The 25,098-nt window shown below is 48.6% G+C and overlaps 1 protein-coding gene across 3 annotated transcripts in view; it reads left to right on the top strand.

Annotated features, from left to right (window-relative positions):
- Inpp5a (inositol polyphosphate-5-phosphatase A) overlaps positions 1-25,098 on the top strand; it is a 193,567-nt gene that overhangs the window by 92,270 nt on the left and 76,199 nt on the right. The gene's annotated exons all lie outside the window — the stretch shown is intronic.

The raw sequence follows: 25,098 nt of genomic DNA, 5'->3' as shown, positions 1-25,098 counted from the left end.
TGTAGCTACCTGGAGAGGAACTAAAAGAGCAAACAATGTGCTTCCCAAGTGGTACCCAGCCCACCACACTGTGCTGTCCTCACTCTGGGGCCCAGCATTCTCATGAGCTCTTTCAATCAACTCCTTTTATATATCTCTTGGCCACCACCTGGTGCAGGAATGGAGGTACAGGAACACGGAACTCATCCTCCTAGAGGCTGAATCATTGCTGTTGGACCCTAGAATGCCAGATGCCCATAGTGTGCTCCTGAAGGGACATCTGCATTCTTCTGTGGGCTGGGGCCATCATTGCCACTCTCCAGGCCCTACTGTCAGCTTCCCTGTGACTTCCTGTTACCTGACCTGTGCACTGGCTTGTCTGCTTGCTTCTTGCTTCCCTTCTCAAACCCTTGTGCCCTCTTCCTGAGGGACAGCCGGCTCCTAGAGTGCATGTTCGTGTACTGGTGGTACCTTAGCTAGGGCCACTCCTCACTGCCAGAGACTTGCTCAGTGAGGACAGGGGCTCTACCACTTGGTGGAGAGGGACACCACATGTTGGGAGGGAGTTGGTGGGAATAGCCCCTGTGAGCCAGTCATGTTGGTAGAAGAGTCAGGGGTGAGATCTGTTAAGTTTGGCATGTAACACGAGGCTGCGCCCTTGTAAGATCACTGATTTCTAACAACATGAAGAAACCCCTGACCTTTTCAGAGTTGGAGCCACAGTGCAGTTGAGGATTTGTTGGACGGTACCAGGGCTGCTCATTCTTAGGGCAGCCCTCTTGGGCCTGCCAGATGAGATAGACCTAAGAGGGAGGGTCCTTGAAGAAGAGCCTAGCTGGAAGCTGAGCTCTGTGCTGTGTGGATTAGAGGATAGAACGATGACCTTGAGCTGCTGTGAATGGTAATCAGAGTTCAGAGGACCCAGAAAAAAGAAGGGAGGGAGGGAGAGAGGGGGAATGAGCAAGCCCACCTGGCATTAGAACTACTTCCTGGGTTTATGCCTCTTGCCTCCAGTGTTAGAGATGGACTTTGAAGGCTACTTTCCGGGGCTCTCGGCATCACAGTGTGGCACAGTTGAGTTTCACAGTAAGCCAGCCATGTAGATTGGACACTGAGGAACTACCTGGGTGAAGTTTTCCAAGTCTGCGCTAGTGTCTATTGATCAGACACTCTAGCAGCATGGAAATCATGTGTCTGATTTAGCCAGCCACTCGGAGGAGCATAGAAAACACATCGCTTACCTCCCGACAAGCGGGCGCATCAATAAGAGTGCGTGAGATAACGGCTTCCTTGTACTCTTGCTTCAGAATGGCAAAGTAAGGAAGAGACTGAAAATTTATTTTCATATAATTCCACCGCTGTCTTGTTTTGTTGCTGAAGGGGTGCCTTTCAGCATGGAGTGCTCACCAGTGCATTGCTGGCTGCTCACCTGGTCTGGGAAGCCAGAGGCTGTGTTCTCTGTGATGGGCTTCAGACATGGCCTGGTCCATGTCCTCAGCACATCCTCTCATCCCATTCTGGGACCTGATATCTACCGTTCTGGTGCCTGGATAGGGGATCTGTACTGGCTGGTTTTGTGCATCAGCTTTACACAGGCTGGAGTTATCATAGAGAAAGGAGCTGCAGTTGGGGAAGGGCCTCCATGAGACCTAGCTGTGGGGCATTTTCTCAATTAGTGATCAAGGGTGAGAGAGCCTAGCCCACTGTGGGTGGTGCCATCCCTGGGCTGATAGTTCTATAAGAAAGCAAGCTGAGCAAGCCAGGGGAAGAAAGCCAGTAAGGAACATCCCTCCATGGCCTCTGCATCAGCTCCTGCTTCCTGACCTGCTTGAGTTCCAGTCCTGACTTCCTTTGGTGATGAACAGCAATGTGGAAAGTTAAGCTTAAAAAACCCTTTCCTTCCCAACTTGCTTCTTTGTAATGTTTGTGCAGGAATAGAAACCCAGGTCTAGGGCTCTGGTCCTTGTCTGGCTATAGAGCCAACCCTGGGTGGCCTCTCGAAGCTGTAGCTAATTTAATAGCATTCCTGTTGGGAACTAGAAGGTAATAGGTTTCTTGGTTTTGCTTCTGCCTGCACCCAGAGGAGAGGGCACTGGGTGGAAACTTGAGAGCTGATATGACCTGGCCAAAGCTCTTGTTTCTAGAGTAAATTGCTAGGGAACAGGAGAGACTACCCCCTTTCAATGGAAAGGAAATTCTTGACCAGCCAGGGGGAATTTGAAGGAGGCATACCTTACTAATGGCTTATTGTTGTAAAGACTTTGTTGCTATGGGTGGCATAGCTCCTGAGAGGTCTGAGAAGGCTTAGTGTGCTGTCATAGGTCCTCAGGGAGAGAGATGTGCCATTGGGGCAGTTGACAAGAGGCAGCATCTGTAGGTTTCTCAGTACCACCCTGTCTCGACCTGGGCTTGCCCATACCTTGCCTCAGGCCAAGGAAGGAGACTGGATAGCTGGAGGTAGAACATTCCTGGAGGTTGCACATGCTTCTTAAGGTGCCTGGAGAAAAGCTTGCATGCTGTTCTGTTGGTGGCAGGCATGGGTGTGGTGGTCTGGGTGGGTAATACCAGGAGTGTTTAGGGTACTTAAGGAAACTCTAGCCTCATCTGTTCCCCTAGGAATCTTATTCACAAGCAGCCTAGGTGGTGGATAATGGTAGTTGAATGGTGTCCTAGGCAGGCCAGAAACTGAAGATTCCAGTGACCCATCTTATTTAGGGACAATAGCAGGCTATGGGTGGCTCCAGTAGGCAAAGTCTACCTCTTAGTTTCAGGGACAGCTCTGTCAATGCAAACGTCCTGCCGTCTGCTTTTGCAAGGCTCTTGCTTGGCAGAAGGCCTCAGACCTGCCAGTCAAGATTGCCTAGATACCTGGATGCTGCTCACATGTGGGCTGGTAGTTCTTTTTCTGCCCTCGTACAAGGTCAGGGTCTCTTTCTTTACTTCTCCTCTGTGTAGCTGCCAGCACTATTAGGAATAGGTATTTCTCGGAGGTATAAGACAGAGGCATAAGCTGTGTGACTCTGCTGTCGTCCGGGTGCCCTGGGTTTTCTTGGGCTCTAGGATTTATTTGCAGAGTGTGGGGTGGACTGGGTTGGTGATAGTTAAATTAGGGTTAGGGAGAACGCGAGGTGCTGAAGGTTGACAAGGGGCTGTCACACATTTGTCCTTCCTGGTGTGATGTCCACATTTGCCCCCGTGCCCTGAGTGTCCTCAGGAGGCTCCTGCCCTGTGTGGCCTGACTGCCCCAGCAGAAGCCCTGGTTCTGAGGGCGAGACTGATGAGTGGAGGCTGTCCTTCCCAGAAGCCCCCTTCCCACTGCTCTGTGGGTGCTGCCTCCCTGCTTTCTCCTAAATAAGAGGTTGGGAGAAATTTGTGGGCAATTAATGGAGTTGGCTGATGTTCTTTGATCTGAGGAAGAGGAGGGAAAGGCAAATGTGTTTATGATGAGGGACTAATCTTGGCCAGTAGTGGCCCCCTCTGCACTGGGCCCTGCCCTCCTCCTCCTCACTGGAGGCCTGATGAAGTGAGAGGAGCAAGATTGGTTTTCTGAGGGCACTGGGCGCCCTGCACTCAGTTAAATCATGGCTGTCTGCACCCCTGTCGGGTGATGACCTGCCCTCCTGCCTCAGTACCATGGCCCTTCGGGATGTGATGATGTGCGGCCGCAGCAGCCGGGCCGCAGTGAAGGTGAAACTGTCGTATCGATCTTTTTAGCACTAAAATATGAGCCACTTTACGCTGCTCCCCGCTGCTGTGATGTGAAAAATAATAACTCGGATCCAAATTAAAAATATTGATCCCTGGAAGGTGTTGAAAGTAAATAAACACCTTCCGAAGTTTTCGGGTCAGCCGAGGAATGGTATTCAGCAATAAATGTGTCGGCACGTCACAGTCAGGGTTCTTGATCTGTTTTTCCTCTGAATTGATTTTTCATTATTTACTTCCTAAAAGTGTTGGAATTTGGTCCTCCACCGTTAAGTCCCAGTGTTTGGGCAAATGATTTCTTTGGGGCTTATGAGGTGCTCCTAACCCACTCCCTCATTGATTGATTGATTTTTGACTCAATGAGCTTGCAGTCTACGCTTTATTTAGGACTTCCATCATAATTTTTTATACATTTAGGCCTGACTTTTTTATTTCCCTGTAACAGATGAGCTGACATTGGGCTATCAAAGTGGGGGAAACAATTGCCACGAGGTTAATTTTGTTACAGGCTCCATGCATCCTGAGGAGCTGTGAAGCTTTTTCTGGCTACAGCCCAGGCCCTGAAGGGAGTCTGCCTAGCCCAGGACATATGTTTAGAACAGGCTAAGCCTCATGTCTCCAGGAGGGGTGGTGCCTGTAAGGACTCTAGGATTTGCAAGTGACTGACACTGGTTCTTATGAGCTCAAGGACAAGCTGAGATATGTCTCTTAAGAAATTTCCTTTTCAGAAGGCCACTGAGACCCACTGCTAGCCATGTGCCCACCTGACCTGGCACAAAGCAGAGGGGCAGGTGCTGGGCACCACATGGGGGAACAGCGGGAGCCTCGTGTTGACCCATCCTCACTGGGTTCTCCTGGGTGGGGGCCATGACTATGTGACGCATCCTGCTATCTTTAGGAGTGCGAGATCCTACTCTCTGACATCCAGAAGGGGGTGCCCTGTCCGTCAGAGCTGTGCTCACTGGAGACTAGAGAGCCGCCCGCAGAGAAGAGGTAGCTTTATTCTTCAGCAGCTTCCCGAAAGGCCCGGTACTTTCTGCTCTGCTAACAGCTTCTCATGCTTCTTGTTCTTTATGCCAGGCAGGTTCAGTGCCTGTGCAGGCATTTGGGAGAGTCAGCTGTGCCTCCCTAGACATTGGGAAGACCCATATTTACTTATTGGGCATCAAATAGATGCCCAACCTAATTCCTAGGTATGCTCATGTGAGTATGCTCTAGATCCAGATATACTCTTGTGGGCATCTGGTAGATCTAGATGTGCCCAGGTGAGCATGGGGGCAAACCCAGATGTGCCTCAGTGGGCATCAAATAGATGCAGATGTGCCCTTGTGGGTGTCTACTAGATTCAGATATGTCTTTTGGGGTACCAGGCAGACTTCAAGGTGCCTCTGCAAATGTTGAGGACCCCCCATATTTGCCCCGGGGGGTGTTGAGGACCCCATATTTGTCTCTCTGAGTAGCATCAGATCTTGGTATGTTCCCATGAATGTCAGGGGACCCTAATGTACCTTAGGAGTGTTAGACAGGCCAAAATGTGCCTCTGTGGTCACTAGGCTACTCAGCTGTGGACCTGTACATAGGACTCCTTGTCAGCCAGGCAAAGCAGTTGCCTATGTTCCCCATGTGCTGTCTACTTTCTGATAGAGGAGTTTGGGGCAGAGAGCCGTAGTAACATGGTACACATGCCAGAGCTTTCCTCTGCTTAGCCACAAGTGTCTATGAGTGCCCATCGGCTATGCCTATCCCCACCTCTCCATTGTCACTCATATTTAGACCCAAGGTAGTCAGGAAGAAGAGGTTGGGATATCTGCTTATGGATGTAGGACAGGGAGGGAGTATCACAGCATTCTGGGAAGACTCAGTACTGGAAGGAGGGATGGGGTCACCAGCTTGGTGAACCTTTGATTGAACTTTGGTGAATACTTTGATTGAATCTATGGCCGTTCACAAGGGTGATATAACTCCTACCAGCCATGTTGCCTACTTGCCATGGTCTTAAGGAAAGAACACTTACTCTGTTCTGGTTTAGAGAACATTGGCTGAGGAGGAAGAGGTGGCAATGGCTGCCTGGCATGCAGGATGTTGTTGGTATATGTCCTCAACACTTCCTCAGCATCATTCCAGTGTTACTCTCCCCCAGGTTCGGTACTGTGAAGACACGACCAATCCACCAATACCAGGTTTGGAATAGGAGATGACCAGAGCCCAAGTCATCTTTGCATACACATGGTTGCTCCCCTGAGATAATGTGGTGACTGCTAGGTAGCACTCACCTCCTGAATGCCAGATCCCCATGACTAGATGAGAGTGTTGCATTCTCTTGTGGGACTGTTTTATTTGCTGGGCAAGTGGTGCCCAACTCACCTCTGGCAGTAGTCCGACAAAAATCTCAGAGGGAGGTGCATGTGCCCTGTGCCATAGGGAGGCTCATCAAATGACCACACGGAGGAATTCTGGAACACCACCACCCATACCCTTAGAGGACAGAGCCATGGGTTTGCTTCTCAGCAACCAAAGCCTGCCAGGCTCAGCCAAGATCTTGGACCCGCTTACCTGACCTAAAGATGAAGTATAGCCAGTTTGTCAGCCCTGGAAAACCAGGGTGTGCTCCTGTGTGTTCAGGAAGCCTTGCTGCTAGCCTAAGACACAAGGACGGCTACCCTTGCTGCTTCTGCCCCTCAGGACCTGTGTTCTGGGCTGTTGAATATAGAGGGTGTGGTTGAGACGTTGGCCCAGACTCTGGGAATGCATTAGGATGAGGAGCTGCGAAAGAAGCATCTTACAAAGAAAGACATGGATGCATCAATGTGGAGTGTTGTTTCCTTAGCTCACCTTGCTAATGTACCTCCTCCCCCCCCCCACACACACACACAAGGGGTTTTCTGTGCCAGATAGTTCAGTAAGGGCTGTGTGGAGCACAGCTGAAGGACCAAAGTCTCCACTGACCTTGAAGCCCCAACACTTGCCTGTAGGCAGCTGCATCTGTCAGTCCTACTGGCCAGTCACCCCACCAGAGCTAGCTGGGTTCCTATGGTATCATTTTGTGTGCTTTGCTGGGTTCAGTAACTGACATCCCAGGTTGACATCACTGTGCAAGCTCTAGTATGAGCTAGGCCACACCAGAAAATACCAGGCAGGCAGTACTCACACTCTGGCAGTTGCCAAGGAGCCCTTAGTGGCCAGCGCTGCCTTAGCTGGGTCCTTGCAGCTACTGAGCACTAGCCGTTCCTTAGCACAAGTAGAGCCAAGGGAATTTAGTAACCCACGCAGAGTATAGCACAGTGGAAGCCTGTGCTTTCAATTGGGCTCCAGAGCTAACAACATATAACATGTACCATGTTACATACTACATGTAAGGGAACAGACACTTAAGCCAACACACGAGGACATATAGGAAGCACCTGGTATTCAGGAAGCAAATATTGCCATCAGGCAGCACAGGAAGGGGCTCCCATCACTGGCACATAGACTATCTGACCATGATTGACAGGGAGAAAGGAAGTCAGAGTTTTGCCGTGCTTAGAGCATCAAAGAAGGAAGTAGAGTGTGACTAGGTAGTTGGTGGGGACAGCTGTAAGATTTGGGGGACAATGGAGGACATTCATCTGTGGACAGGTTGGTTGTTACTAATTTAAAGACCTATCTGATCTAGCCTTAAATTCATATTAAAGTGAATTTATAGAGCAGTCTAGCAATAGTGACTGAACCCAGTTTGTTGTTATTTTTCATATTAAAGTGAATTTATAGAGCAGTCTAGCAATAGTGACTGAACCCAGTTTGTTGTTATTTTTCTTGACTTCGGTCTTCTACCTTTCACAAAAGAGATGCAAGGTCAGACCTAGGTGGGTGGAGACCAGGGGGAACTCCAGTGTCCTCGTGGGATGTGGCAACCAGATGGAGTGTGGCCAGTCCTATAAATGAAGCTGTTTTAGTCCTTTTCCACATGCCCTCTGCTCCTCCATCCAGCTCACTCCATGCCCCTATGAACACACTTTTACCTTTCAGGCTGTGGTTTGAGAATCCAACCCAGAGACAAACACAATCTGTTTGAGGTATAGGATCAACTTCTTTAATGGAGTGTGTTGGAATAATGAGAGCGAGGTTCCTTCAGGGAACCACCAGGGTGCAGTGCTCTCACAAGCGACCAGGACTGGGCTTTTTAACATGGAAGTACTTTGTTTAGGTCTTTGACATCTTGTCCTGTGTCCAATGGCTTGCAAGCTATCAACTTGTAAATGATTCTCTTGGAAGCTGAAATTTAGATAACATTACCCTTTATAATAGCACCGAAGTATGAACTATTCAGAACTGACTTAGGTCAGTGCTATCTAGGACCTGCATCCTGAGAGCCATCACATGCAGCTTATACCAATCAGTGAGACCTGAGTATGTGGAGCTGTCCCAGGCTCGGGGAATGCTCAGTGGTATTGACATATCTGTTCTACCAAGATTGACATGATGCTCTGGTGTGATTCTAATCAATGTTGGAGCAGAGTTTTTGTAGAAATCAGAAATCTGGATTTATGTTTTATATGGAAGTATAAAGGACCTACAGTGGCCTCAACAACATTGACAAAGGACAGTTGAGGGCTCATCCTGCCTGATCAAGACTTCCTATAAACCTGCAGTGGGCAAAACGATGGAGTGTCAGTATAAACCCGGAAAAACAGGCCGAGGGCTGGAAAGGACTCTGCAAACCAACTGGGTTAGGCTGGCCTCAGGCTTCTGATCCGAGGGCTGGGATTACAGGGACATACCACCTTTGATTTTGACAGAGGTGTCCAGGCTGTTGAGCCATAAGGGTATGCTCTGCATAAGGAAGAGTGGCCCTTAGCTTGACCATTTGCTGTGAATAAAGCCCAGCTTTCACCAGAGACCATGGAAATTCATTTCTATGTGCTTACAAACCTGAGGGAGAAGTGATCGAAGCAAGTATTGGAAGGCAGTAATCCTCAAATAAAATCTTTGTTTTGATGCAAAAGTAAAGACAGCTCACAGCCTATGAGACAACTTTTGCAAAACCTCTGACTGGGAATTTTCCCTGAAGTTCCTCATGTAAATAACTGTTTCTGATCAATAGAAGTGGGGCTGAGGACCTGACTTCTAACATGGGGCAGGGGAGATCTGAACAGACTCGTCAGTAAGACACAGGTATGACCGGTGAGAGTAGAAGGTGCTCACCTGCTGGCCACAAGGGCAGTGTCTTGTCCCTGAGTGTCCCTTCAACCCAATACCGTGACTTCCAGTACCAAGGGCCTTCCCTGCAGTGTGCTGACAGTGTCCGGTTTACAATGATGAAACCTCCTCCCAGCTGGACTCTGGGCCGCTTCTGGGGCCAGGCTCCAACTACAGGTGGACCCATATGTCACAGAAGGTGCAAAGCCTAAAATGGAGCCTTGGGCTTCACACTTGCTCCTGTGTCTGGACTAGCGGAATGCTTCTCAACTTCCCCAGTGCTGTGACCCTTTAATACAGTTCTTCACATCTTAGTGACCCCGAACTAGAAAATTAGTTGTGTTGTTGTGTCCTAACTGTGATGTTGCTCCTGTTGTGAATCCTAATGTAAACATCTGTTTTCCTGTTGTGAATCCTAATGTAAACATCTGTTTTCCCGTGGCCTTAGGCGATCCCTGGGGAAGAGTCATTTGACTCCCCTCCTGGAAAGCAGTCTGCAGCCACAGCTCGAGAATGTTGTACTCCATTGTCTTCTAAGGGAGAGGAGAGCACATGGGCTGAGGACCAGGGGGAAGCCTCATCTGAGGTCAGCGAGGAGCATGGGCCCTGCTGACTTCCAGCCACAGCCATGTGGCACCACCCATCTGCTCCAGCTTGTGACATCTGATTCCGTGACCCTGCTTGTCCCTTTCCCCCAGGTGTCCTCCACTTCCAAAACGATGGACAACGTGCAGTAAGGCAGACTCTGTGGTCACTGTACCCAAAGCCTGCAGGGGCCTGTGTTTGCAATCATGGCTTCTAATCTGCCCTGGCCATCCCTCCTAATCCCATAGGTCACTTGCTGGTGGTGGCTGCGTCAGTCTAGGGCCCTGGTTTCTGTGGTCAGGAGGGCAGTGGGAATGGGGCTGTCATGGACACAAGGGCAGTATGGGGTGGGGTGATGCAGGCTTCATGTTCCCAGCCTGCTGATCCAGGCCAGCCTGATCATTTCCCACCAGATACTGTATTTCTACCTTTGTTCCCTGCTTTCTGGTGAGAAATCCCTAACAGGTCTTTGGTGAAGCTGAGCCAGGTGCCTAGTGGCAGCAGATCCATCAGGCTGTAGACAGGCATGATCGAGGGCCGTGTCACATGAGCCTAGGAAACAAATACACTGCAGGAAATGTATTGGTGAACAAACTGAAAGATTGTAAAGCTCTTAAGGACTTTGATGCTTGTTAGCATTTTTTGACAGAAAATCACTGAAGCAGTAGACATAAAAAAAAAAATAGTCCTGGTGCTCACAGTGTAACTGCTCATTCTATTTATTTAGCCTCAAGTGACGTCTCACTAGAGTCCCCTGTGAGCCTAGCCCGGCTTGTCTAGACTCTTCCTGGGACTTGCAGCAAGCCTGACCTCTGCCTTACGCATTCGTTGGTCTTCTTGAGGTGTTTTTACACTACGGATGGAGACCAAGCCATCTCACCTAGCAGTGACAAATTTGACCTCAGATGCAGGATCCTGAGTCCTGCATCCTTGTCCTCCAGGAACCCAGTTTGCAGGGCCTCTAGCATTCCGAAAGTGGAGAATGCTTTCAGGTTTTTCTCTCCTGTGACCTCAAAGGTTTTCATGTAGATGGTAGCCGTGCCTCCTACGGTGGGCCCAGGGTCACAGTCTCTGTATGTGTGGCTTCAATGACTAGGTCTCTGCACTCTTATCAAGTCCTCAACCACATTCTTCTCTGTAGCTCAGCGCCTAGAATCTGGCCTGGCACCAGCCTGCATAATATGCTTCTTTAAAATCAGTCCCGGGCGGAGAGGGTCTGTGAGCAGGGGTGGGCACAAGTGACTGTTCTGTGCGTGCTCTAACCATGTGAGCTGTACCCTGCTGACCCTTTAGCCATGAGGTGATGGGCAGGGTCAGGTTTGCTGAGCAGTATCTGGTTACAGGTTAGCCTCCAGTCCCCAGGTCTGGACATATTTGGGTGTAGGTCAGTGTGATGTCTGTAGGGGTGTGGTGGGTAAGAGTGGGCTCTCACTGTGCCTCCACTGGGTGATTAAAGTCTGGTTTTTATACCTAGTCCTCATCTGTTTTAGATCCATGCCCCATAGACTGGCTACTTTTTGCTCTACAGTTTTTATACTGAGTCCTGTTTATATAAAAAGGATGACCCAGGACATGGGTCATAGCGTCTGTGCCTGAGTTCTCACTCTCCATTTGTTCCTGCCAAGGGATATTTTCATCTTGTTTGTTAGAGAACTTCTCAGTTTCCTTGAAGGGAGAAACTGTATGGTTAGAAGTTATCCCTCCTTTTTAAAAACTGTGACAAAGCCGGGTGTGGTGGCGCACGCCTTTAATCCCAGCACTCGGGAGGCAGAGGCAGGTGGATTTCTGAGTTCGAGCTGAACTGAGTTCGAGCCAGCCTGGTCTACAGAGTGAGTTCCAGGACAGCCAGGACTATACAGAGAAACCCTGTCTCAAAAACAAAAACAAAAACAAAACTGTGACAAGTGTGTGGCTGGGTGGGTACCCTAACCCCTCAAGAGTGAGCACGAGCCCCACTTTAGATCCTCACACGGCCAGGCCCCACCTCTGCAGATGCTCCTTGTTCTTACAAAGGCGACAGGAATGCCCGGCCACCATCAGCAGAAAGCATCATCTCAGATGTCTCACGGTCACTGCAAGGCACCATAAAGCCACCAGGACATGGGGAGCCATTCCTGACAGCCATGAAAATATCCTTCCCAACGCAAAGCCAACTTCCCCATGTTCTTGTCTGTTGCATTTTTTAAGAAGACCTTAGTTTTTTTTCTTTTTTAAAAATATTTGTCTCTCTGTGTGTCTGTCTCTCTGTGTGTCTGTCTGTATGCAGACGACTGAGTGCATGTGGAGCTTAGAAGACAACTCCCAGGAGCTAGTTCTCTCCTGCCAGGGATAACTCAGGGATAACTCGGGTTATCAGTGCTGATAACCACTGAGCTTCTCGTTAGCCCCGTGTCTCATTTACACAAGGCAAAGTGGTGATAAAATTTGAAGGAATTTTCTGTGTAACTTTTTCCCTTGGCCCTACATTACATTTTTTAAAAACCAAATATCTGAAGGTCTGGCTTCCATTCAGCTGTCTCCACAGCATGCCACGGTCCCACAGATGGCAACTTTTTCTCTAGTTCTTGTCTGTGGACTTGGGGAAGTCGTTATATGCAGCAGAAAAGGAGACCTAGCTGAACATAGTCTGCGTTTCTATTCAGTCTTAAACCCGATTTCTACCCAGGATTGCGGGGGGCGGGGAGGGGGAGGGGGGGGAGGGGGGCCCTGAGCTTGTGGAACCCAAGGTTTTGTATTCAGGGTTAAGAAAATGATGTAGGTATTGGATGTGGGGCATGTGAAAGTTAACTGCCTGCATCCCTTGCTGCAGAATGTTTGAAATTTACATGGCTTCAGTATGTGTCCCTTCCATCCAACTCTATAGCAGATCGGCGCCTGCAGTTATCTGAGTAGGTCTGAAAGATTGGCCATTCAGTGTGCAAACATCTCTCAAACGGAAATTGTTACACTTTGCTCTTCATCTTGAAATGAATGTTTGGTTGTCAATTTTTATTGCTGATGTAATGAATAAAGCCCACTGACGGTCACTGTGCCTGAGGCAGCCCCAGCCCTCAGACAGAAAAAGTGCTGGTGTGGGGAGCGCTGGGCCTCCCACTCCCTCTGTGCTTGGCTCCCGAGAGAGAATCGGAGCAGAGTGGTGATTCTTTCCCCTTAATTTTCTTGGTATTAACGTCGCCATTGTCTACCCAGAAAGAAGGTGCCTGGCTGCTGGTTCCTGAGCTGGAACTGAGCAGCAGGACTGAACAGGCAGTTCTGGTCCACGGCCGAAGAGTTTTATGTGTCTCTTTATGAGTCCAGCAATGTAATGATAACACAGAGCTTGTCTCATAAATGCTGCTGTACAGCTTGGGACAGCAAGCGCTTGCATGTGACCCAGATTGTCTAAGCCGCAGCCCCTTTGGGTTGGAGCAAGTCTCTTTAATAAATGTTGGCTGTCTTTCCAACCATCATAATTATTTAAAGGGTTTTCAAAAGAGAGGGGACAAATCAAATCAGGCCGTTGCTGCCGTATCCCATTGTGGAGGTAAGTGTATTTGTAAAACGTAGGCCTTGTTAGAGTCTCCTCCCAGTTTTCATCTATTATCACAATAATTGAGTTTGTAGCTGGAATTAAATTCATCAAATTGTGTTATCCTCTTTAGAAATTGGATAGGCACCCTGGCAGGGCGAGGCAGAAGTTAATCCGCTTTGCTAAAGCCTCCAGTGGCACCATGCAGCAGGGTGAGGAGGCTCAAGCGGCTTCCTGTCACCTCAGACACGGTGTGATTTCTCCTCGATCCCCAGTGCAAATAATGACATTTGAATCGAGCATTAACAGGCTTAATTACTTTAAAATTGTCATTTTAATTTACACTGATATAGTATTGATCATACAAGCAGAGATTAAGCTGTTCAGCGGAGCGGATGATGGGGAATTAAACATTAAAGGGTCCTCGAGGGGCTGTGCACACTGCCTGGCGTGCGCCGGAAGAGAGATGATAGTTCTTGGTAATGAACTGGCGGCATGCGAGGACATGAATCTTGGGCTTCTGGAAAAGGGGAAATAATGGGGTTTGGGACGCATTTGCAGGTTATTCATTCGCTGCCATGCGCCAGTTCTCCAGTGATTCATCCGCCTCACCGGCGTTTATTTATCCAGCAGAATCCGGAGCTCTGACCTTTTGCTAAGTACACTGAGCATAAGTTAGAGTGGAGATTTTTCAGGTGCAACTTTTTATCAGTGTTTGTTATTTTTTTCTTATTTCCAATTGGCATCCAACAGAGTGACTCCTGGTTTTCGAATGTTCTCACATCTGCAGGCCCTCGCAGGTGGTGCAGTGGTGAGGGCAAGGTATATGGAAGAAGGTGGGGGAAGGGTGTCTCATGTACTACTGTTGACATCTCAAGGGTAGCCCAGACTCTAGTCTCACATCCCTGTGTTTAGACAGAGAGCATGAGGTGTCATGCCTGTGCTATGGATGGTAGCCCTTTGCCCTGTAACCCACTTTTTAAGTTTTCTTGGGCAGACTTGTTGCTGTAACTATTTAGATGCTGCTAGGTAGGGACCACGTACAAGAAGGAAGAAGATGTTTCTGTCTCAGAAGCAGAAGCGTCTCACAGATTTCTTCAGCTAAAATGAGAACCTATCAAATCTTTTAACCTCAGAAAGGTCTACTTTTCTTAGGTTACATCATAAAAACTTAAGTGATTGATTTTTATGCTCACCAGGGAATGATGACATTCTTGGTCCCTATCCATAATGGCTTTATTTTAAACTGTGGGCTGGAGATTTAATTAAAGTATAATCAGGGAACTGAAAGAGTGCTGATGCTTCTCCTCAAGGTGGGCACAAGTGTGCATGGGACGTTAGAAGGGCTCATTATTGCAAGTGTTTACCGGATGTTAGCGGCCCTCATCATTGTGGGTGTGCACAGGTGCTGGGTCGCATTGTTGTGAGTGTACAGGAGGTGCGAGAGGCCTCCTTACTGCTAGTGTCCAGGGGCACTCGGAGGCCTCCCTAGTGCTGCTGTACCAAAGTCTGGACAGTCTCTTTATTGCACATATGTATGTGGGTTCCTCATTCCTGGAAACCTCCCCACTTCAGAAGTTAAGGGCCTTTCACACAGCTTAGTGGTTGTACCCCCTTTTGCTTGCATTTATGGTTTGTTGATTTCCATGGCCTTTTGTGAGCACTTCTGTGAACCCACATGACTCCTGGTAACCACTATACACCGAGCACAACTCACCTGTTGGGTGTTGTTTTCAGCCCTTGGCCATTATCACCTAGGGCAAAACTGAGATGCTGAGCATAAAGTAATATGTGGCACAGGCTAGCAGATTTCAGGCAAGTGGTCCACTGATGGTGCCAGTGTACTAGGCCCCACTGGGGCCCCTTTGAACTGGAACGTGGACTGCATACACACTCTTCTTTACTGTATAAGAATTATTAACAGTAACAGGGAGTGAGGGGGAGTTCCAAGACCCATTTTATAAACCAGAAGTAATAAGACTCAGGGAGTGGCAGCTAGATGTGACTGGGTTAGCCTTTTCTCAGTTCTTTTCTCCTTCAGTTGATGGGTTATGAGCAGTATCCCACATTGTAGAGTACTGTATACCAATAAGCGCAGACTGGTAAGGCTCATAGAGCCATGTAGTGCGCTTCTCTACTCTGGCGTCATAGCTTCCCCCAAGCTGGAGGCCACTGTGGTTCATACAATGTGGTTAGGACCCAGAGCTTAATTCTAGAAGAGCTGGTTCTTCCACGCTCTCTCTACTCCTTTGTCTTCTTTGTGTTTGTACCCTAACTTTGTGTTAGATTGTAGAGACCCAGTGTAGTTATTGAGGGGCAACTGTGTGCTTCAGTTTCTAGCCTGGCAGAAACTCAGCCCACTCCACCCGGGAAGCTTCCATTCTATTCAGGGCTCTACCACATTCTGGTCTTGATGTGGTAGCTCCATCTTGTTATCTATAGCTTTCTTCTTTCTCACCTTTGGGTGCCGTCTCCTCTGGCTCTGTCGTATGCTGTACTGCAAGGAGTCCCACTGCATGCCTGTGGCCCTCCGTGTCTTGACCTTCCTTAGCCCTTTCTCCTCTCCAACCTCAACTTCTTGCCCTGGTCATAACTCTCTTCCAGAAAAATCTCTTCCTCTCTGCCTCCACCAAAACCTAGATGTCCAACCTTCTGAAATAAAATTTCCACTGTAACCTGGACACTCAGTGTCATCAGAATCCTGTAGTATGCCATCCTTCTCCCCCAGGCTTGTAACCATTCACCTGTAAGACGGCAGTAAGAAAGGACTCAGTTGGCCTCCAACCCTGAGGCAAAGTCGCAGTCAGGTGTTTGCCCCGACTCATCTGTGGCCAGGGCCTCCTCAGTGGCCCTGTAGTGGTGCATCCCTGGGGTTGCCCTTCCTCTTTGACCTGTACTCCTCTGCTTTTCCCCTGACATTCTGGCACCACTTCTTTCTTTAAATGAGAATGACAGACACGTGTGAGGTCAGGCCAGCGGTGCTGAGTCTGGAAAGTCAAACAGCAGATCCCTGACGGGTGTTACTTTCCCCTGGTCTTTCTCAGCAAGGTCTCATTTATAACAAGGCCATTAGTGGGAGATAGCTTGTTTTGGACATCTTTCCCGTAAGAGTTCTGCGTGATTTGCCTCAAAAAAGAGGTAAAGGTCTCTTTGTGGATAGTGAAAGCACCAGGTCCTTCTGCCTGCAGTACCAGACAGGGACAAAAATTTTAGGGTCCCTTTTCCTCTGGGGTGGCTTTGGTTCTTCCTTTCTGGATGGGGCAGAAGTCGTAGTTTGGAGGCATGTCCGGGAGGGAGCTGAAAACACCAAGATTACATCCCTGCTGGGGAGCTGGGGAGCCCCCTAGGCTAGCAGCTTTCCATGCTAGGCCTTAGTATCCTGGCATCATCCAAGGACTCACCCTTCTGTGTGCTCCTGTGTCAAAGAAAGAGGTTTAGAAGAGGTGACACTGCTGACAGGAGCGTTGGGCCCTATTGGCTTATTACACCGACCCATGGTGCCAGGTAAGCACGGGAATGTGAGGAATCAGGTGCTGTCTTCCCTTCCCTGTGTTGTAGAAAGGAAACACTGGGTTTCAATAGCTTGATGAGCCCCAAACCCAGAGGAGGCTGGCACAGGATTACACAGGGGGCCTCTCACTGGGCCCGTGTTGTATGCTCAGAAACAGGATTGGGTGGAGCAATTCCAGCCAATGAAACGGTCAGCTAGGGGGTGCCCTGTCACATATTAGATCATCAGAGTTTGAGGACAGGCTCCTGTGGATGGAGACCTGCAGGCACCAGGAGGGGAGCCTTGTGTCACCATATTGCTCCCCCACCAGGCTTGTCACTCTGCTTCTGTCATCTCTGTCACTTTCCTGGGTGGACAGAGTGGGCTCAATGGGTGGGAGCAACTCCAGATCTTTAAGGGAGGTTTTACTCCTGCCTTGCGTTTCCTGGGAACTGCAGGGATGAAAACATCCTCCAAGAAGTACAGATGGGACAGAGGACGCACCATGTGGAGTGTGCCACACCCAGGGTGCGCACACCACGGAGGGTACACTGCCTGGAGTTGTTTGGTGTAAGAGGAGCCCAGGAAACAAGCAGAGAGAGAGAGAGAGAGAGAGAGAGAGAGAGAGAGAGAGAGAGAGAGGATGGATGCAGGGACAGAGAGATCATTTTCAATTTGCTTATTTATTTTTACATGTATGTGTGTTTGACTTGCATGTATGTGTGTATACCACATGTGTACCTGGTGCCTGAAGAACCAGAAGAAGTTACTATAAGGAGCAGAGCGAGCAAGCAGTGTTTCCTCATGGCCTCTGCATCAGCTCCTGCCTCTAGATCCCACCGAGAGAGCTCCTGTCCCGACTCCTGCAGTGATGGACTGTGCTGTGCTGTGCTGTGCTGTGCTGTGCTGTGCTGTGCTGTGGGAGAGACTCTCCTCCCCAGGTTGCTTATGTTTTATCACAGCAGAAACCCTTAGACTGTAGTGCAGGCCATATTCCAGGCTAGCCTGGGCTACATAGCGAGATTCTACCCCCAAAAACCAAAGAGAGGGGACAATTAAGGTGAGTAAGACATCTTACTCACATGAAATAAGAAAGGACTCATGGCCAGCAGGCCCACAAAAGAGATGATAAATGTTGAAGGTTGCTCTTGAGACAGCCACCCAAGTGAATGAGGGAGGGAGGGATGGAGGGATGGAGAAGGGTGAGATGGGAAATATGGGTCTGTTTAAGTGCATGTCAGGCATGTAAGACAGATCATCTATGAGAGAGAAGGTCCATCACAGAGGACAGGAGCAAGTGCGTCCTCACTTCAAGGCCTTGGAACCTGAGAAGAGTGACAGCCAAGAAATGTCAGATCTGGAGTGTGGCCATCCGGACCCTGGATCACTCACGTGTACCCTTGGAAGAATCGCACCACAGTAGCATTTCCTCGGGCTTGGAACTAAGTTAAATGAGTTGAAGCAGAAGTAGAAGGCAGTTTTCCAATGTAATTGAAATTCAAAAATCAATTAAAGCCTTCCTGCAGTGTTTTCTGTGTCCTGCACTTGGCTAATGGCAGGAGGTATTTTGTAAACAAGTCTTGCTTGGTGCTGGCCTCTCTTCAAGTGCATTGTGCTTTAATTATCCTATATCCATAATGCACATAACTGGGATTGTAATTGAAAAGCTAATGATTTTTAGAAGCCAAAAGAGAAGTCAGGGCTGTAACAGTGATGTAAACTCATCATATAATTTAATTACCATGAAGGTTTATTGATTGACTTCTGAAACCATTCAGATATAGAAAAAGAATAACTTAATAAATTTAATAATTAAAACTAGATGTTATTTTAAGTTGATTTTTATATTATAAAAACTCAGTCTGCAAACTATATGTTATCCGGAAAAAAAGAAAGCATCTAGGTTACATAGGCTCTAAGTCTGAGAGGAAGGTACCTCAGGGATGCCAGTGAAGGTCTAGGGGCCTGCACGAGAAGCCCCGTTCTCACCTAGTGATATCTTCATTAACTATGCAGAAAGCTTCAGGGTTGGCATCCTTTCTCATCACGGCAGAGGTGTGCAATGGGCACAGCACACTGCATGAATTCTGCATTCTGCAAGACTGCACTCTTGTGTCCGCACACCTCTTTCCACAGTGAAACCAAAGCCGGACTTGCTTTTCCCATCTGTGGTTGTCAGCCACCCAGGATAACATGAGATTGGACCAAACAGACACCTGCTGGGCGTGCAGTGTCTCAGTTCTGCTGTGGTACTTGGTCCATTTTTAGTGCTCACTTGATGTCTTCAGTCAAGCTTGAATGGCCTGTCCTGGGAGCACTGTCCATGCTCAGCTGCAGGACATAGTGGAGGACCTGTTCTCCCCACTCTCTTTTACTATTCAAGTTTCTGACTTCAGTTGTCCAGCCCCTCCAACATCTCAAAGGGAGCGTGAAGAGCCAGTTAAGTCATTCACGGTCAAAATGATTCAGAATTCAGACTGACTGTGGATTTGGCTGCCTGCATCACTACTGGCTTCTATATAATGGAGACTTATGCTTTGTCTCCAGTGCTTTTAGCATGGTGGTCACATTGTAAACCTGTGCTCACCCCTAGGTGTAACCTGTCCTTGGCTTCTCCTCTGTGGCCACCCATTGTCCCCTCTGACCAGTCCTTGTCACTGTTGTCTGCTTTGTGCCCACTACTTCTTATCCCTTACCCACCCCTTGTTCTTCTGTCTAGCAGTTCTTCCTGCCTGACACTCATGGGACTGGGCCTTCATCCCTGCTCCGCCCCCCCCCCCAGTTCCTGTTGGTGTGTCCATCGTTTTAGGACAGCACTGTCCACAGGCTCACATGTAGTGACTACCCAGGCCTATGATGTGACCACTGTGCTGGATAGTTTTGTGTAAACTTGACACAAGCTGGAGTCATCAGAGAGGAGAGAGCCTCAGTTGAGAAAATGCCTCTCTAAGATCTGGCATTTTCTTAATTAGTGATTGATGTGGGGGGAGGAACAGCTCTTTATGGGTCATGTCATCTCTGGGCTGGTGGTCCTGGGTTTTATAAGAAAGCAGGCAGAACGAGCCAGTGAGCAGCTCTCACCCATGGCTTCTGCATCATCTCCTGCCTCCAGATCCCTGTCCTGCTTGAGTTCCTGTGCTGACTTCCTTTGATGACAGTGATGTGGAAGCATAAGCTGAATAAACCCTTTCCTCTCCAAGTTGCTTTGTTGTCTTTCATCATAGCAATAGTAGCCCTAGCAAGACAGCCAGCTTAACTGTCTCTATGTTCCAGGTTTGGTGGCGCCCACTCGTGGCTGCCAGGCTTTCTAGCTTTCTCCTGGGCTCCTATTCATCTACCTTTCATATTCAGCTTAGGACCACCTGCCTAGGGATGGCACTGCCCACAGTGGACTTGTGCCTCCTGCATCAATTAACAAGCAAGAAAGCGCTCCCACAGACAGGCCTACAGGCCTGCCTGCCTGAGACAGTTCTTCAGTTAAGGTTCCCTCTTCCTAGTGGCTCCAGTTGTATCAAGTTGACAATAAAAACAAAGCAGCACTCCCTTACACACACACACATACACACACACACAGCCCAGGTGTCTCATCCTCATAGGAACCCTTAGGCTTACTTGCCCTGCCCATCATTGTCCACACCCTCAAGGGTATGTGCCCCTCCTACAGCCCACCTTCAAGCCTGTCTTGTGCTGTTTCGGCTGCTCCACACTATGGTAATGTGAAATGTTAACAGGCCTACTAATCTGGTGGAATTTATTGTAGTCCACCATGAGATATTAAGTGGCTGTTGTGTGTAGTGTTTACCCTCACTGTCAGGATGACTTGTGCTTTGCCCTGGCAGACGGGGCCCTGCCCTTCCCAGGCTGCCTAATTGGAGATGCAACAACCAGGAGCTGTGACAGAGTTCAGCACCCCATGTACAACATGCCAGCTCCCATGGTGCACGCTTTATAAAATGCTCCTTAATTCAGGGACAGAATATCATTAACTTTGTAAGTGGATGAATACAGTGGACAACCAATTTAATTAACTTCTAATGTCGGCTGTTGGACGGGAGATGGAATGAAATTATGTGTACATCGCTTGGGCCAACGGCCAGCCTGGATGGGGCTTGGTGCTGGGGGTCAGGGGTGAGGTGGGGGAGCAGCTTTTTGCCGTTATCTCCTGTCCAGCCCTAGAAGCCCGAATGTGTCAGCTCTCAGTTTGTGTGGGTTACAAAGGAGGACACCCTGTGACAGTGACATGCTAAATGCTGCCTTTCCCACGCCCCCCCCCCCCCCCCACACACACCAAGTAATGCTAGGGAGACAGGCAGTAATGCTGTCTCATCCAATTAGATTGGCTGCTCGTGAGTTTATTATACAGGGAAGGATCAATAAAGCTCTACATTGATTGAAACGAAAGCTTTGTTTCATTTATTATTGTTTATAATCTAATGAATGTTCAAATAACTTTGCCCTGATTTATTACTCAATCTGTTAAATTGTTTTAAAGCCAGTACACTCAGGGCTTACCTTTGGGGTATGGTCAAAAAAGTACTTTTTGTGAATACACTCAGCTTTTCAGAAGCTGTGCTTTAGGTCATCTTTGAGACTTGAGCAGACAGTTGAGTATACCAGGCAAGGCCGCTCAGCCAGCGGGACCCTAAGGGTATTGTGCTGATGGACTTCCTCCAGGCACTAATCATATCCCTGCCCTCGGTGGACAGAGCGAAGACAGGCAGGCAGCGGGGTATACAGCATTTCGAAGGAATAGTGGGGTGCTGGGCTGGGCTGGGCTGCTTGGAGGAGATAGTGTTTCCATGGAGACGTGGAAAGCAGGGGCTCCTGTGAAAATCACCTGGAAGAGGAGAAACAAGGCATGTCATGACCCCAGTGGCAGAGACCTTGGCTAGCCCATGCTTCCTGGCCAGCAGTGCTGGAGCCCCGTGAGTGACAGGCGTGCTGATTTGTGTGAGCACACAGGGCAGAGGGTTTGTACTTAGAGGAGGCTGGCGGACTCCTGGCTGAAGAGGAACCTATGGGGGCAAACCCATTTGGAGCTGATGGCTTAGCGTTGGCAGAGAAAGGAAATTAGAGATAGACAGTGGGTCTATGGTCCATCAGATTTGTAGGTGAAGTGGAGATAGGTGTTGAGGAGATGAGAGGCAAAGTGGGGATGTTGGAGGAGTTAGAGAAGACCATACTCCCCAGGGCAGCAAGAGGGGAGGAGGATAGCTACATCCAGAATTGGAGAGACTTGGGTTCTGGGAGACCAAAGGGGGATTGTGCAACCACCAGAGGACCTTTTAGAAAGGGCCAGTGCAATGCATGTGATCTTATCAACCAAAGATGGAGTGAAGGCCACCCTAGAAGGAGGAAGATGAAGACAGAAATGAGGAGGAGGGGGAGGAGGAGGAAACTCCAGAGAAGAGACTGTGACACCCTAGGACTCAGCAATAAAAGTGCAAACCTATCATCCCATCAGTAAGGAGGCTGATGCAGGAGACAAGCCTGGAGTATCTGAAAAGAGGAAGAAGAAGCAGGAAGGAAGACAGGCATGTGTCTGCATTGCTGAGGGAAATGTCTGTCTGATTTGCAATTTGAGCACCATTGAAGCCTTAGAACAGAGTAATATTATGGTGTTGAGAACAGAAACACACTTGGAAGCAAACTTTTTTTTTTTATAGCAAAAATACTAAACACAGTATTAGCAAGCAGAATTCCACAGGATAGGAAAACATCAAGTTGGGTTATGCTCAGAATGCAAGACAGGCATATTCATACAGGAGCCTCCATCGGGGGTTAATCCTGAGAGATTGTGTGCCCCGATGGCTGCATAGTGGAGTGAGGGTACCTCCTCTCCTTGGGATGAGGCATCTGCCAGGTGTAGGGGAGGTGTATGTGTTTACTTCTAGGGAGGAGTAGGTGAGGTAGGGGTAGTTGAACCTACTCATGGTCTATTATTCTGTCAGTTCTAATCTGGAATACCTAAGATCTATGGTTGCAGCCCTAAAGTTTACTTATTGTTATATCATACAAAGCTTTTTTTTTTTGCTCATAGATTGATTTTATTTAAAGAAGCAAAAACGTGGAGCTGGAGACACTTTATCCATAGAAACAGTATGGTACAGTCTTAAGTGAGGTACTGCTTGCCCAATTCTGTATCACCTTTAATGAACACAGTTGGCCTATGCAGAGAAGACCCTGGTCTTTCTGCTATGGCCTCATGATCCAATGCTCATCCCTCCCTGGATGCCTGCTGGGTGCTTTCAGCGCTGTGCCCACAGGGCCGTGGAAGCTGCCCATCATTGTCACAGGGCATCTGGCCACAGGTAAAGCAGGCTGTTCCCACCTTAGGATCACATGTAGGAGATGCTTGTGTGATCTCCTCATTCATAGGATTTGCGAGGCAAATGGCACTGTTGAGTATCTCTGTTGATGGATCCATATGGCTTGAGTTTAGGACTAAGCCATTTCCTGGAAGAGTGAGCCGCACATAGGAGCCTAGGTTAATGGTGTGTTCTTTGCTGCTGATATCTCAACAGAAATGATAGGTTGCTCAAACCAATTTGTCACATTTGTTTGAGAATACACAGTGATAGAGGTTTTTCTAATTAGTAGCTTAATGTCTCTTCTGTGTGGGCTCCTGCTCTAGACCAGGAGACTCCCAGGCTTGTAGGTGGCCATATCAGGAGTACAACAAAGCATATTGCTTCTCCTCTCTGTGGCGAACTTGCAAACAGTAGTTGGCCACTGTTGTTCTGACTCTCCTGTGTATGCAAGCTGGGCATACCATTGTTACATTCAACGAGTGGAGATCTGTGGTTGGCTGCACCCTCCACGTCTGGATTGTGTCTGTGAATTGCTATACTCCTCCTGAGGCTAGAGTGTATCTGGTTGGCTGCACTCCCCCTGAGGTTGTGTGTCTGTAGATGGCTATACTTCCATTGAAATTGAAGTGTGTTTGACAACACTGCCAGTGTGGCTGATGGTGGCTGGCAAGCAGGTCCATTTGACTAACTAGATCTCCTGTGCACACTCCCTGTCATGAACCCACTTGGCTGGGAGTCTGGACTCTAGGCCAACCTTAGTATCGAGACACTGAACTTGTCGGGAGTTCTGAGTTTGCCACCCTGGCCTTCAGGGATAGCAGGGCTCTCGGCCAACCTTTAGAGCGGTGGCAGAAACACAGTAGAGGGTGGCTGCTGCTGCTTATTAGCAGAAAATTAATAAGCACTGGTGACAGGTTTATAAGTATGTAAAATGTATTTTAATTGTTTATAGTAGAAGAGGCAAGGAGTCAATACTCCACGATGTGCAAGGCATACTTTCAACATGCTCTATGTTCAGGGGTCTTCTGGTGGCAGCCCACAATACACCACCACACAGACCCTGTGCCCTGTGATGGATGGAGTCCTGGCTGTATTGATACAGTGGCGAGAACCCTGGAAAGTTGGTTTGAACTTTGGCTTTGTATATTCGCTAGAGCTAATAGTGGAGTTTCTGATTCTAAGAACTGCATTTTGATGTATTCATTGCAGTTGATCTCCATTTTTATCATAAACTCACAATAGCATGCCAGCCTTCTCATGTAGGCTTAGTGTTCAAAGTGGTCTTCATTATGCTTTCTTGTTTCTCTTCGCCTGGGGCAGATAGAAAGGCATCCTACACAGGGCTGTGTATCATGTGGGCCTGGAGCAGGTGTTAGGTTCATGCTGAACTCAGTCCTCCAATGTTCTCTTCTGGCCCATAGAGGAGGCTGAGTCCCTGCATCTATTATGAACCATGGTCTTTTCTACTGATGCAGCCTAAAGAAAGTAAGCTGAAGGCTGGCTCCTTCCAGGTTTGTCTGCTGTGAAGGTGCCTTATTTACACATGTCTGAGCAGAGGAACATGTGACTCAGTGGGTCTGGCTGGACCATCCACAGAGCAGAGGCATCTTCCTGCCATAGTACAAATGGGGACAGAGGATGTGAACCAGGAGAGCTCTGGAAAGTTCTGGAGTCAAGGGTCGGTGTGGTGAGCAGAGCACCTTTTGAAGGGGTGTCTGGCAGGATGAAGGGAGAAGGAGAGGAGTAAAGGGAAGAACCCCCCAGACTTCAGGGGACCCTGGATTCTGGGACTGAAAGTGTGGAGTGAGCTGTGTGGAAAAGCAGAGGGCTGGAGGATGATCAGTAGGTCTCTGGGGATTAAGGAGAACAGAAGATGCCATAAAAAAAGAGTGGGATGAAGCCTTGTCCTACCCCACCCTTGAGGACAGTTTGATTTCAGAAAGCAGGTAGAATTCCACATACTCATATACCAGATGGGGTCCAGTTTCATGAGGATGTCATATGAGCAAACCCATATACCTGGCAGCTGAAATACAAGGCTTGATTGGAGTTTCCTGCATTGGTAATCAGGGTTTTGTTGGGTGTGGTAGCCAGGGGCAAAAGTCTACACCAAGCAGTATTACAAAAGAATTTGAGCGTTACCTTTGAAAGGCCAAAAAAGCCATCTTTGCTGCTAGCAGACATGGCCTTGGGCCCAGTGGCATGTGTAGATCAGGCTATTCCTATGTGGATGCTGGGGAAGAAGGACCGATCCCATCCTTGTGTGGGCATTGGGCTGGGTCACCAGATCCTTTCCTTTGTAGACCCTGAGCTGGGGAACAGACCTTAGACTTTATGGGTACTCT

Source organism: Mus caroli, unplaced genomic scaffold, assembly GCF_978045245.1.
Source record: "Mus caroli unplaced genomic scaffold, Mus_caroli_1 scaffold_8, whole genome shotgun sequence".
Lineage (NCBI taxonomy): Eukaryota > Metazoa > Chordata > Mammalia > Rodentia > Muridae > Mus > Mus caroli.
This window is presented reverse-complemented; position numbering and strand designations above follow the sequence as displayed.